Below are 13,191 nucleotides of genomic sequence, written 5' to 3'. Positions count from 1 at the left end.
TCTTTTAAGCACTGTTAAGATGGACAAAAGCATCCATATGAAAAGGCAAATTGTATACCACTGCTAAGATACCTTCCTGAATAAACTGCTTAACTCCCCCACTAATAACCACATTATTTCTCTAATGCTGTTAGAAATACAAACTATTTTCAGAACTGTGTAAATTTCTGGGATTGTTTCCTCTACTCCTTGCAGGTTGTTATTCCCTCACTTTGAGCAGTTTTTTTTCACACGCACACACTAGGCAGTATTCAGTAAAGACTTGATGAGGACATTTTTGCAGAACCCTGGAGTCCTATTTCTGTGCAACAAATATAACCACACTGGCCCCCTGGGACTCCCAAGTCTTTCTCATGAGTTCAGAGAGAGTGTTCATTTCCCTCCTTGAATTCCTACCTCCTTCAGTGCCATCCGGGTACTCTGTCCAAGTGAGGCAATTGTTTCCCCTTTCTCAGAGACCATTCTCCTGTGCTATCTGAAGTTCAATTTCTGAATATCATTCTTTTCTACATTTAGTCTAGTTTTAGTTGTTTTGGGTGGAAAGGTAAATCCATTCCCTAACCAGAGCCAGTAATATTTTTGTTTTGTTTTGTCTTAATGTCTTAAGATATTTCATTGACTACAAACTGGGGAATGTCATTGTTTCACCACAAATGCCACACTGGAGTAAGGAAACATTATGGAATATGGATTAAAAGAGTATCTGTGGGGCGGGGGGGTGTTCCTTGGGTGCCTCAATGGTAAAGAATCTGCCTGCCAATGTGGGAGATAAGGATTCAACCCCTGATCTGGGATGATCCCACATGCCACAGAGCAACTAAGCCCATGAGCCACAGCTACTGAGCCTGTGCTCTAGAGCCCAGGAGCTGCAACTACTGAGTATCACTGCTGCGATTACTGAAGCCTGTGCCCTGTAGCCCATGCTCTGCAACAAGAGAAGCCACTGTGATGAGAAGCCTGCACAATGCAACTAGAGAGTAATCCTCACTCCCTCGGAGCTAGAGAAAAGCCAGCACAGCAATGAAGACTCAGCACAGCGAAATACATAAATAAAAATTTATAAAGAAGAAAAAAAGAGTATCTGTGGCACCTGGGGGGAAAGGGGATGATAGATAGATATTAATGGATAATTTCCATATGGAGAATATTTCTTTAATGACTAAAATTTCTTTATCTGTCTAGCATATGTCTGATAGTGATATAAAAATAATGAACAAGAAAGCTTGGTAAATATATAACACATTAGAAGAAAAGTCAAGAAAGAGAGACAGGCAATGGACAGGGCAGGGGGTATGGGTAAGACATGTTATAATTTAAACAGATTGACCAAAGACATCAATGAAATAACATTTGAATGATGTCCTGAAAAGGTGTATGTTGCACATTTTGCCATGCAGTAATATTTTATTTTTTATACAGTCAAAATTACCACACTGGTTTTCTTCCAGTTTTAGAAATGTCTTCTTTACCCTGAAGTTAAAAAAAAATATTCTTTCATAATATTTTCTAAGAATTTTCTATATCCTATCCTAGTCTTTGAATGTATAAACGTTTAACATCTGAGATTACTACGGAAGGCACCAGTGAGACATAGATGCAACAGCTTTATTTCCACAAAAGTTCAATTAGTTTATCCAGCACCATTTCACCTATGAAATCAAGCAGATTTCCTCACTGATTTGCAAATTATCTTTATAATAAAATCCATGATGATTTAGATCTATTTCTGGCCTTCTGTTAGTTAATCCACCCCGGATATGTGCATGTGTGTTTCAGCATTTCCTAAAGTGTTCTGCTCCTAATTACTTAAAATTTCTTTCACAGCTATTTTTGTTTTTCCAAATATAACATAAATGGCATATAAATGAGCCCTGTGACTGTAGTTTTTAAGTTCCAATTCTTTTACTCAACATAATACATTTGAGATTCATCCATGTTGCTGCATGTGCCAATAGTGTATTCCTTTTATTTTTAATATATACATGGATACTTATAGCAGCTTTATTAATAACAGCATCAAACTTGAAAAGCAACTCCAATAGCCCTCACTATGTAACCGGATATACAAATTATGGTATATCGATACAAAGGGATATTACTCATCAGTGAAAAGAATGAACTAGGGACACATGCAACAATTTGACATTTACATGGGATGATTTTTTTTTTTAGTTTCTTCCTTTTAATTGCTGTTAAGTTGCTAAGTCATGTCCGACTCTTTGTGACTCCATGGACTGCAATATGCCAGACTTCTCTGTTCATTATCTCCCAGAGTTTCCTCAAACTCATGTCCACTAAGTTGGTGATGCCATCTAACCACCCAATCCTCTGTAGCCCCCTTCTCCTCCTGCCCTCAATCTTTCCCAGCATCAGGGTCTTTTCCAATTAGTTGACTTTCCACATCAGATGACCAAAGTACTGCAGGTTCAGCTTTAGCATCAGTCCTTCCTATGAATATTCAGTGTTGATTTACTTTAGGATTGACTGATTTGATCACCTCACTGTTCAAGGGACTCACTCTCCAGAGTCTTCTCCAGCACCATAATTCGAAAGCATCAATTCTTTGGTGCTCAACCTTCTTTTATGGTCCAAGTCTCACATTCTTACATGACTACTGGAAAAACTATAGCTTTGACTGTATGGACCTTTGTTGGCAAAGTGATGTCTCTGCTTTTTAATATGCTGTCTAGGTTTGTCATAGGTTTTCTTCCAAGGAGGAAGTGTCTTTTTTTTTCCTTTATATATATATATATTTTATTGAAGTATAGTTGACTTACAAGGTTACAGGTACACAGCAAGGTGATTCAGTTATACATATACACATATTATTCTTTAAATTATTTTCCATTATAGATATTGACTATAGTTCCCTGTGCTATATAGTAAAACTTTGCTGCTTGTTGCATATCTATTTTTTATTAGAAATCTAGAAATTGTTTTGACTATTCATACTGAGTCAAGTGAAATTAAAATGTCATAAATTTTTTAGACAAAAATTCATAAATGTTCTAAAATATATATATTATACATATTATTTATATATGTATACAAAAGATTTTCTACTATGCTTGATAAAGGCTTGAGAAAGAACATCAAAAAAAAAGAGATGGAGAAGTTGGAAAACAAACTAAATTAAAGGGGGGCACTGAATATGAAATAGAAAAAATGAAACAAACTAGATAAAAGTAAAAGATCACCATATAGTTCAGTTGTTCTTAAACATGGCTGCTCATTAGAAACACATCTGGAGCTCTGACCAAAAAAGAAGCAATACCTTGGCATTTATATTTTTCAAAAAACTTCAAGGAACTTCCCTGGTGGTCAAGTGGGTAGGACCCCATGCTCCCAATGTAGTGTGGCTGGGTTCAACCCCTGGTCTGGGAACTAGATCCCACATGACAAAACTAAAGATTCCGTGTGTTGCAACTAAGATCTGGTGCAGTCAAATAAACTAAAAAAATTTTTTTAATTTCAAGATAATTCTGATATGCATCAGATTTTAAAAGGGGATTACAGGTTTTTCTATTAAATTGTGGCTTTGGTGATATAGAGTCCTATTATGTTTCCATTGACCAATGATTATATAATGATATTGAGTAATAGTTATATAATCACAATAGTAAAACGTGCTAGTCAGTTTTCACTATCAATAGTCGGACAAAAAATAAAAGGTAATACACTTGCAAGCCATAATAGAAACATGATTAATCTAACAATATAAAATAATAACATACAATTTGGGAGGTCAAGCAGAGTGATGTGGTAAGTGGAAGTGCATACATGTCATCATCCACCCAGCCAGTCTATGTCTTTTGGTTGGTGCATTTAATCCATTTACATTTAAGGTAATTATTGATATGTATGATCACACCAAAATCAGATTGATTATATTCTTTGCAGCCAAAAAAGGAGAAGCTCTATACAGTCAGCAAAAACAAGACCGGGAGCTGACTGTGGCTGATCATGAACTCCTTATTGCCAAATTCAGACTTAAATTGAAGAAAGTGGGGGAAACCACTAGACCATTCAGGTATGACCTAAATCAAATCCCTTACGATTATACAGTGGAAGTGAGAAATAGATTTAAGGGACTAGATCTGATAGACAGAGTGCCTGATGAATTATAGATGGAGATTCGTGACACTGTACAGGAGACAGGGATCAGGACCATCCCCAAGAAAAATAAATGCAAAAAAGCAAAATGGTTGTCTGAGGAGGCCTTACAGATAGCTGTGAAAAGAAGAGAAGTGAAAAGCAAAGCAGAAAAGGAAAGATATACCAATTTGAATGCAGAGTTCCAAAGAATAGCAAGGAGAGATAAGGAAGCCTTCCTCAAAGATCAGTGCAAAGAAATAGAGGAAAACAATAGAATGGGAAAGACTAGAGATCTCTTCAAGAAAATTAGAGATACAAAATGAATATTTCATGCAAAGATGGGCTCAATAAAGGACAGAAATTGTAGGGACCTAACAGAAACAGAAGATATTAAGAAGAGGTGGCAAGAATACACAGAAGAACTGTACAAAAAAGATCTTCACGACCCAGATAATCACGATGCTGTGATCACTCACCTAGAGTCAGACATCCTGGAATGTGAAGTCAAGTGGGCCTTGGAAGCATCACTACAAACAAAGCTAGTGGAGGTGATGGAATTCCAGTTGAGCTCTTTCAAATCCTGAAAGATGATGCTGTGAAAGTGCTGCACTCAATATGCCAGGAAATTTGGAAAACTCAGCAGTGGCCACAGGACTGGAAAAGGTCAGTTTTCATTCCAATCCCAAAGTAAGGCACTGCCAAATAATTTCAAACTACCACACAATTGCACTCATCTCACACACTAGTAAAGTAGTGCTCAAATTCTCCAAGCCAGGGTACAGCAAAATGAACTGTGAACTTCCATATGTTCAAGCTGGTTTTAGAAAAGGCAGAGGGACGAGAGATCAAATTGCCAACATCCGCTGGATCATTGAAAAGGCAAGAGAGTTCCAGAAAAACATCTATTTCTGCTTTATTGACTATGCCAAAGCCTTTGACTGTGTGGATCACAATAAACTGTGGGAAATTCTTCAAGAGATGGGAATACCAGACCATCTGACCTGCCTCTTGAGAAATTTGTATGCGGGCCAGGAAGCAACAGTTAGAACTGGACATGGACCAACAGACTGGTTCCAAATAGGAAAAGGAGTACGTCAAGGCTGTATATTGTCACCCTGCTTATTTAACTTATACGCAGAATACACCATGAGAAACACTGGACTGGATGAAGCACAAGCTGGAATCAAGATTGCCGGGAGAAATATCAATAACCTCAGATATGCAGATGACACCACCCTTATGGCAGAAAGTGGAGAAGAACTAAAGAGCCTCTTGATGAAACTGAAAGAGGAGAGTGAAAAAGTTGGCTTAAAACTCAACATTCAGAAAAGTAAGATCATGGCATCTGGTCCCATCACTTCATGACAAATACATGGGAAAACAGTGGAAACAGTGTCAGACTTTATTTTGGGGGGCTCCAAAATCACTGCAGATGGTGACTGCAGCCATGAAATTAACAGACACTTACTCTTTGGAAGGAAAGTTATGGCCAACATAGATAGCATATTAGAAAGCAGAGACATTACTTTGTCAACAAAGGTCCATCTAGTCAAGGCTATGGTTTTTCCGGTGGTCATGTATGGATGTGAGAGTTGGACTATAAAGAAAGCTGAGCACCAAAGAATTGATGTTTTTGAGCTGTGGTGTTGGAGAAGACTCTTTTTTTTTTTTTTTTTTTTCTTTTTATTAGTTGGAGGCTAATTACTTTACAATATTGTAGTGGTTTTTGTCATACATGGACATGAATCAGTCATGGATTTACATGTATTCCCCATCCTGATCCACCCTCCCACATCCCTCTCTACCTGATCCCTCTGGGTCTTCCCAGTGCACCAGGCCCAAGCACTTGTCTCATGCATCCAACCTGGGCTAGTGATCTGTTTCACTCTTGATAATATATATGTTTCGATGCTGTTCTCTCGAAACATCCCACCCTCACCTTCTCCCACAGTCCAAAAGTCTGTTCTGTACATCTGTGTCTGTTTTTCTGTTTTGCATATAGGGTTATCATTACCATCTTTCTAAATTCCATATATATGTGTTAGTATACTGTAATGGTCTTTATCTTTCTGGCTTACTTCACTCTGTATAATGGGCTCCAGTTTCATCCATCTCATTAGAACTGATTCAAATGAATTCTTTTTAATGGCTGAGTAATATTCCATGGTGTATATGTACCACAGCTTTCTTATCCATTCTTCTGCTGATGGGCATCTAGGTTGCTTCCATGTCCTGGCTATTATAAACAGTGCTGCGATGAACATTGGGGTACATGTTGTCTCTTTCAGATCTGGTTTCCTTGGTGTGTATGCCCAGAAGTGGTATTGCTAGGTCATATGGCAGTTCTATTTCCAGTTTTTTAAGAAATCTCCACACTGTTCTCCATAGTGGCTGTACTAGTTTGCATTCCCACCAACAGTGTAAGAGGGTTGCCTTTTCTCCACACCCTCTCCAGCATTTATTGCTTGTAGACTTTTGGATAGCAGCCATTCTGACTGGCGTGTAATGGTACCTCATTGTGGTTTTGATTTGCATTTCTCTGATAATGAGTGATGTTGAGCATCTTTTCATGTGTTTGTTAGTCATCTGTATGTCTTCTTTGGAGAAATGTCTGTTTAGTTCTTTGGCCCACTTTTTGATTGGGTCATTTATTTTTCTGGAATTGAGCTGCAGGAGTTGCTTGTATATTTTTGAGATTAATCCTTTGTCTGTTGCTTCATTTGCTATTATTTTCTCCCAATCTGAGGGCTGTCTTTTCACCTTGCTTATAGTTTCCTTTGTTGTGCAAAAGCTTTTAAGTTTCATTAGGTCCCAATTGTTTATTTTTGCTTTTATTTCCAATATTCTGGGAGGTGGGTCATAGAGGATCCTGCTGTGATTCATGTCAGAGAGTGTTTTGCCTGTGTTCTCCTCTAGGAGTTTTATAGTTTTTGGTCTTACCTTTAGATCTTTAATCCATTTTGAGTTTATTTTTGTGTATGGTGTTAGAAAGTGTTCAAGTTTCATTCTTTTACAAGTGGTTGACCAGTTTTCCCAGCACCACTTGTTGAAGAGGTTGTCTTTTTTCCATTGTATATCCTTGCCTCCTTTGTTGAAGATAAGGTGTCCATAGGTTTGGAGAAGACTCTTGAGAGTCCCTTGGACTGCAAGGAGATCCAACCAGTCCATCATAAAGGAGATCAGTCCTGGGTGTTCATTGGAAGGACTGATGTTGAAGCTAAAACTCCAATACTTTGGCCAGCTGATGAGAAGAGCTGACTCATTTGAAAAGACCCTGATGCAGGGAAAATTAAGGGCAGGAAGAGAAGTGGATGACAGAGGATGAAATGGTTGGATGGCATCACCGACTCAATGGACATGAGTTTGGGTGAACTCTGGGAATTGGTGATGGACAGGGAGGCCTGGCGTGTTATGGTTCATGAGGTCACAAAGAGTTGGACACAACTGAGCCACTGAACTGAACTGAACTGATTATCATATTACTGCTTTCTTAATTGCTTTGGGTTTATTTTCTTTAGGTCTTTTCCTTCTTGTCTTTCTTGCCTAGAGAATCCCTTTAGCATTTATTGTAAAGCTGCTTGGTGGTGCTGAATTCTCTTAACTTTTGCTTGTCTGGGAAGCTTTTGATTTCTCCATCAAATCTGAAGGAGGGTCTTACTGGGTAGAGTATTTTGGGTTGTAGGTTCTTCATTACTTTATAAATATATCGTGCCATTCTCTACTGGCTTGTAGAATTTATGTTGAGAAATCGGCTGATAGCCTGATGGAATTCCCTTATATGTTATTTGTAATTTTTCCCTTGCTGGTTTTAATATTTTGTCTTTAATTTTTGTCAGTTTGATTACTATGTGTCTTGGTGTGTTCCTCCTTGGGTTTATCCTGCCTGGGTCTCTCTATGCTTCCAGGACTTGGTTGACTATTTCCCTACCCATATTAAGGAAGTTTTCAGCTATTATCTCTTCAAATATTTTCTCAGGTCCTTTCTCTTTTTCTCCTCCTTCTGGGACCTCTATAATGCAAGTGTTGGTGTGTTTAATGTTGTCCAAGATGTCTCTTATGCTGTCTTCATTTCTTTTCATTTTTTATATTACGTTCTGTGACATTGATTTTCAGCATTCTGTCTTCCAAGTCATTTATCCATTCTTCTTCCTCAATTATTCTGCTATTGATTCCTTCTTGTGCATTGTTCATCTCTGTTTGTTCTTTAGTTCTAGCTCTTCTAGGTTTTGGTAAACATTTCTTACACCTTCTCCATTGATCCCCCAAGATCCTGGGTCACCTTCACTATAATTATTCTGAATTCTCTTTCTGGAAGGTTGCCTATCTCCACTTCAGTTAGCTGTTTTTCTGGGGTTTTATCTTGTCCCTTCATCTGGGACATAACTTTCTGATTTTTCATCCTGATTAACTTTCTGTAATGTGGGGTTTTTTTTTTCTTTTTCCTTTTTAAAATAGAATTTTTAAAAAAAAAAACTATCTAAAATTAAGCCCATGATTGAACTTAAATATCCAGTTCCACTTTCCAGGATAAGAAAATACAATCCTGGTTGAAATTTCAATGCTTCCATAACTTCAGAATAAATGCAAAGTGCTGACAAGTGTATGTTGCCATGCTTCCACGCTAAGTCTTTGTATGCATTGTTCAGTAGCCTTCCAAATACTAATCTCCATGATCAATTGCTGCGAAGGCTTGCTCCACTCTTTCAGTGCAGATACCCGTGGGTTTCTTTTAAGTTATCAATTAAGTCATCATTAGCTTCCCAACTCACAGCTCCTCCCATGATAGTATTCAAATCAAACCATAAGTTTTAAACTGTAATAAAATTAGCAGAAATAGCTTCCAGCAATGCAATATGGTTTTTTTTCCTTTTAATATTGCACTTGATTTCCAAAAATAAATTAATCCTGATGCTGCAGAAAGGGGGACCTTTTCAGGGGGCTCAGTAAAGCTTTAATACAATTATCTGTTTATGGATGGTGTTGTGCTCCCTCCCTGGTAGTTGTTTGGCCTGAGGTGACCCAGTCCTGGCATCTATGTGCTCTATGGTAGGGTTAATGGCCATCTCCAAGAGGGCTTATGCCAAGGGGGACCTTCCCAGATTGCTGTTACCAATGCCCCTGTTGTGAGCCCCTGCTGATCTACACCTCCAGAGGAGGCTCTCCAACACTAGAAGTTAGTTTTGGTTCAGTCTCCTGTGGGGTAACTGCTCTTTTGCTCTGGATCTTGGCGTGTGCAAGATTTTGTTTGTGCTCTCCAAAACTTGAGTCTCTGTTTCTTCCAGTCTTCTGGAAGTCCTGTAATCAAACTCCATTGGCCTTCAAGATCAGATTCCCTAGGGATTCCCAGTCTCACTGTCTGATCCCAAGGATGGGAAGACTGACATGGGGTTCAAAACCTTCACAACAGTGGGAGACTTTCTTTGGTATTATCATTCTCCAGTTTGTGGGTCACCCACATGGCAGGTATGGGATTTGATTTTATCATGACCATGCCCCTTCTACCATCTCACTGCGGCTTCTTCTTTGTCTTTGGACACGCAGTATCTTTTATTGATGTGTTCCAGCATCTTCCTGTAGATGGTTCTTCAATAGCTAGTTGCAATTTTGATGCTCTTGCAGGAGGAGATGAGCACACATCCTTCTACTCTGCCATCTTGAACTAGAAGCCCAGAGAAATGTCTTTTAATTTCATAGCTGCAGTCAACTTCCACAGGGATTTTGGAACACAAGAAAATAAAATCTGCCACTGTTTTCACTTTTCCCCATCTATTTGCATGAAGTGATGGGAGCAGTTGTCAATACCTTAGTTTTTTTCAATGTTCAGTTTTCAGCCAGCTTTTCCACTCTCCTCTTTCACCCTCATCAAGAGGCTCTTTAATTCCTCTTCACTTTCTGCCATTAGAGTGATAACATCTGCATATCTGAGATTGTTGATATTTCTACCCGCAATTTTATTTATTTATTTTTATTAGTTGGAGGCTAATTACTTCACAACATTTCAGTGGGTTTTGTCATACATTGATATGAATCAGCCATAGAGTTACACGTATTCCCCATCCCAATCCCCCCTCCCACCTCCCTCTCCACCCGATTCCTCTGGGTCTTCCCAGTGCACCAGGCCCGAGCACTTGTCTCATGTATCCCATCTGGGCTGGTGATCTGTTTCACCATAGATAATATACATGCTGTTCTTTCGAAACATCCCACCCTCACCTTCTCCCACAGAGTCCAAAAGTCTGTTCTGTACTTCTGTGTCTCTTTTTCTGTTTTGCATATAGGGTTATCGTTACCATCTTTCTAAATTCCATATATATATGTGTTAGTATACTGTAATGGTCTTTATCTTTCTGGCTTACTTCACTCTGTATAATGGGCTCCAGTTTCATCCATCTCATTAGAACTGATTCAAATGAATTCTTTTTAATGGCTGAGTAATATTCCATGGTGTATATGTACCACAGCTTCCTTATCCATTCATCTGCTGATGGGCATCTAGGTTGCTTCCATGTCCTGGCTATTATAAACAGTGCTGCGATGAACATTGGGGTGCACGTGTCTCTTTCAGATCTGGTTTCCTCAGTGTGTATGCCCAGAAGTGGGATTGCTGGGTCATATGGCAGTTCTATTTCCAGGTTTTTAAGAACTCTCCACACTGTTTTCCATAGTTCTACCCGCAATTTTAAATGCTGAGTAGCGTTCAACTGTAGGAATGTGGCAAGTTTTGTTTATCTATTCACTGGCTGAAGGACACAAACATAGTTTCCAGTTTTGATAAACAGAGCTGAATAAAGCTGCAAGAAACATCAGTGGGCAGGATTTTTATTTGAACTTATTTAAATTATCATTTTTTTGAGTGTAAACCTAAAGAGGAGATTTCTGGATCATGTGATAATTGTAATACCAATTTTATAAGAATAAAATACCTTGAAAAATCCTGTAGGGATTTTCATTGAGATTACATTAAACTAACTACTAATGGCAGTTAGTATTTGTAAGAGAAAAATGACATTTTTATTCAGTTGAAAATTCCCTTTGAATAGTCTATTCATTTATTTAATGTTATTTGCACCTCACAAAAATTTTAGAGCTTTTTAAAAAAATATTCATTAACAAATACTAAGTGAGAGACACATTTGTATGTTGCAACAAAAGTGGGCATGGAGATTTACTGTCAAAAACTATAAGCAAAGTTAAAATGAAGCTGGATGATACCATTAAGAAAGTGAACATACTTAAGAAAGGAAAGACACTGAAAGAGGATGCTCTCTGCTATAGGAAAGTGAAGTTGCTCAGTCATGTCCGACTTTTTGTGACCCCATGAACCTGAGCTTCATTAAGTCCTGAAACCAGGTACTGTCAGTTTTGGCTGGGTTTGAGTCCCAGCCAGGTGGGTTCAAGTCCCAATCTGTGGTAAACAGATCTTGAGAGGGATCGTCAAGTAAAACAGGAGAAAAACAAGGAAACTGTGATGTCGTGAAAGTCAAACTAAAAGAGTAACTGGGGGGTGGGGGTGGAGGAGAATGAGTTGTGACAAATGAATAATTAAACATTAGAACTATGGCAATTAAATCATTGTGCTTAGTTGCTCAGTCATGTCCGATTCTTTGCGACCCCATGGACTGCAGTCCATCAGGCTCCTCTGTCCATGGGGAATCTCCAGGAAAGGACACTGGAGTGGATCTTCCCAACCCAGGGATCAAACCCAGGTCTCTCACATTGCAGGCAGATTCTTTACTGACTGAGCCACCAGGGAAGCCCAAGAATACTGGAGTGGATAGCCTATCCCTTCTCCAGGGGATCTTCCTGACCCAGGAATTGAACCAGGGTCTCCTGCATTGTAGGTGGATTCTTTAACAGCTGAACTACCAAGGAAGCCCTAATAATCATTATTCCACATAAATCCACAGGAAAAGGCTTGGCAAATCCATCTAGATTATTTTAATGTTTGGTCACTTTTCTCATTTGCCACTTTTTAAAATATCCATTCCTTCTACATGATTCAATAAAACTGTTGTTATTATTATATCTTAAACTACCTTTGACTCTATCTATGTGTTTTCTGTTACCAAGAACAGGTACCTACTCCTCCATTAAAACTAGACTGTTTAGGGAGATATACATTTCTGTTGCAATACCTGGTGAGAACAATCCTCCTTAAAGTTCCTGTTTTGCTCAAATTCCTTCACTGACATCAAGAAAGTAGTTTGGGTTGGGAGTGGGGGGTAAATTTAAGTCAATCTACATTACAACAAAAATTAATTTACATGGATTTGGGAATAGTTGACATTTATACAGTGTCAATAAATCTCATACAAGAATATGATTTAGCCCTTAATTTGTTCAAATTTTATTTTGTACTTTTCAACAAAAGTTTAGACCTCTTTAGTATAACTTGAACACTTAATATGAAGTCTAGCAGACCCCAATGTGACCTTATGCCTGCCTGGCTACAAGGTAGAGTGATTTTACCACTTATGCCACTCTTCATGTGGGTCACGCTGACTACAGTCTGACTACAGACTGACAGGAAACAGAGATAAAACCTAGTGCTTTCCATGTAGCCTCACAAGTCTCCTAATGGTAATACAACTACCCATTCATGCTTTTAAAAGTAGGCTAGAGGGTTCAGGACATGTGCCCATGTGGCACATCCTGCAATTCACACTTCACAGCATGAGCTGTTTCCACAGTAACAACATTCCCACTGGGGTAGCTTCTTCCATCCACTCCCATCTTCCTGTTCTAAGACTTCATGGGGGTCCTGGCCCCCATGGTAGGACCACAAAGAGCAGTGGTACTTAGTGTGCTCAATGAAATGTCAGGATCCTCAGAAGACATCCACCTAAGAAGCAAAAAAAATTGGCAAATGCCACTGGGAGAAAGAGAGGATCTGTGACAGGCCTGCTTAAGTCATGTCCTGAGTCACCCATCAATAACCAGAGAAACATTAAAAGGACTAGAGGGTGTGTCACTGTGCTAAAGGCCAGAATGGGAGACATGCTATCAGTGCCCACAGACAACACTTTTATCCCTCCAGTGTTATAAACCATACATTCATTTAACCCTAACTGGAAGTCAGGAGTAATATGTATGTTA

The sequence above is a fragment of the Cervus elaphus genome, chromosome 4, assembly GCF_910594005.1.
Source record: "Cervus elaphus chromosome 4, mCerEla1.1, whole genome shotgun sequence".
NCBI classification, from domain to species: domain Eukaryota; kingdom Metazoa; phylum Chordata; class Mammalia; order Artiodactyla; family Cervidae; genus Cervus; species Cervus elaphus.
The sequence above is the reverse complement of the archived record's forward strand: the minus strand, read 5'-3'. Positions refer to the sequence as shown.